The 2,579-nt window shown below is 43.5% G+C and overlaps 1 pseudogene; it reads right to left on the reverse strand.

Moving 5' to 3' along the window:
- Positions 1-511: 511 nt before the first annotated feature.
- LOC128846502 (olfactory receptor 1020-like) lies at positions 512-1,462 on the reverse strand (annotated as a pseudogene).
- Positions 1,463-2,579: the final 1,117 nt, after the last annotated feature.

The raw sequence follows: 2,579 nt of genomic DNA on the forward strand, positions 1-2,579 counted from the left end.
TAAGAACAGTGGTAATTGACCAGGGCATGTGTAGCCTGGGGGTACACAGAGGTCTTTCTGAGGTACAGCAGCTCATCTCGAGATTTGCCTAGATTTACAACAGGTTACATAAAAAGCACAAGCAAAGTCTGTACAAACTAAAATTTCATACAGACAATGACTGGCATATACTGCTCTAGACTATACACTGAAACGTAAGAACAGGATTTGTATTCTAATTTATTTATTTCATAATTATATGTAGTAGTAGTGTGATGTAATAGTTTTGTATTTTTATGTCTGATTTTGTAAGTAAAGAGTTTTTAAGTGAAGTGAAACTTGAAGATACAGAAGACAAATCAGACTCCTGAAAGGGGTACAGTAGTCTGGAAAGGTTGAGAGACGCTGTGTAAGAGCAGGACATGGAGCCCAGTGGAGCTCAGGGAAACACAACCTGAGACTACAGCAGGCTTCTCTTCAGGCCCTATCCCAGCCCATGTTATATCTATTTTAACCAAAGGAAATTGTTTGGTTAGCATGGTCCAAACATGAATTTCCTGCAAGCATTCCTCGGGGCCTCCTGGACCTCTTTGTTTCTCAGGCTGTAGATGAGGGGATTAACCAGAAGGGTCAGGACGGCATAGACGACAGAGAGAACTTTCTTGAAGTTGCTTAGGATGTCAGTGGTTGGGAACATATAGACAGTCAGCAGAGTTGCATAATAAATGCTCACCACAATGAGGTGAGAGGAGCAGGTGGAAAAGGTCTTTTGCCTCCCAGTGGTGGATAGGATTCTCAGGATGGTGGCAATGATACAGACATAGGACATCAAGGTAAGAAGGAACTGGACCAGAAAGAAAATCAAGCTGAGTGGGAAAGCCAATGTGTCCATCAGGTGAGGGTCATTGCAAGAGAGTTTTACAAGGGGGATAAAATCGCAAAAGAAATGGTCAATAATGTTGGAGCCACAGAATGTTAACTGAGATATTGACAATGTTGTTATGCTATTACCTAGGAAGCCACCTATCCAAGAGCCACCTGCAAGCTGGAGGCAGGCCCAGCCACTCATACGGGCTGCATAGTGCAGTGGATTGCTTATCGCTAAATACAGATCGTAAGACATCACCGACAGGAGAAGGCATTCCGTAGCAATCAGAGAACCAAAGAAATAATATTATGTGACACACCCATTGAATGAAATAGTCCTGTCCCCAATCAGAAGACAGGCCAACATCCTGGGCAGAATTGTGGAGGTGTAGCAGGTCTCCAAGCAGGACAAGTTCCCCAGGAAGAAGTACATGGGGGTGTGAAGGTGCTGATCAGCCACAACAAGCGCAAATATCAGGACGTTCCTGGCCATGGTCACGATATAGATCGCTAGAAATAGCAGGAAGAGAAGTGTTTGTAGATTAGGGAAATCCCCGAATCCCAGGAGGATGAAGTCTCTGATGGACGTTTGGTTCATTTCCTCTCCGTTCACCATGTGTTCCAACTAGGGGAAAGAAAGCAAAATTTACAATGGAATCTGTAGAAGATACATTTTCATCATGCTTTAGCATCAATTTAGTTCCATAAATATTCCATAAGGCCCCTCATCCTGTGAGGTCAGTGAAGAACCAAGACTCTGGAGGAAAATTTCCTATTCAGATCTTTGAGATTCCATTATCACCCCCCCTCCAGTCAGTGAAGAGATCGATGCAGACAGAAAACCACAAACCGCTGTGCATATTTATATCAAAATTGGCAAAGCCATTTTGAGTAGTCATTTTTAACTTCTGACAAGTGCTCCGCATGGCTCACCAGGGTGGACTGTGACTCCTTGCACTGCAAACATATTATCAGTTCAGCTAATGGCTAGCAGGCTCTAATGGACTCAGCCAAGAGAGGAGACAGTGACCAACACACTGTCATAGCAGGTTATGTTAGTCTCCATCAGACAAGGTCCAGCCCTTTCCTGCTTTTATTCTTTTTCCTTTTTTTCACATTCATCTTGGACCACTCCAGAGAGAGAGACACATCACTGAGCTGTTGCATCACAAACTGATGCCAATTTTACACTTCACTCCCCTTATGGTTTCCTTTGCTGGCACCACAACCACCATGGTGTTTCAATTACTTTCCCTCTAAAACACTCGCCAATTGAATCTCGTTTTATTTCTGTCTGCAATTGACTCATTCCTCAGTCCTGCTGTGATTTTTCTTCTGCTCCTCGCTGGTGTTGTCTGCCGCATGTTCCAGGTGAAGGGGGATTATGAACTCGCATAGGACCCACAACCCAATGAGACAGCTTCTCAACTGTCTTCCTCCATGGGTCACAAATGAGAATAAAAAATGCAGAACCAATTGCTGAGAAATAGGGCAGACACACCCCAAAACTGGTGGTTATTCTCCCACAAGATATACCAAACCAGCAACAAAATAAACTTCTGTCTCACCACACTGGCTAATAAGAAGTCAGAAAAGCAGTCTCCTTAGGTATTCCAGTCCTTCTACCACCACCAAAACACTAGACTTAATGAGGAGGGGTTATTTAAACCATTTGCATCAAATAAAAGGTTTTTTTCTGATCCCAAAGGACCAGCCACAGACCCAAGTCAATA

The sequence above is a fragment of the Malaclemys terrapin genome, chromosome 12, assembly GCF_027887155.1.
Source record: "Malaclemys terrapin pileata isolate rMalTer1 chromosome 12, rMalTer1.hap1, whole genome shotgun sequence".
Classification (NCBI taxonomy): domain Eukaryota; kingdom Metazoa; phylum Chordata; order Testudines; family Emydidae; genus Malaclemys; species Malaclemys terrapin.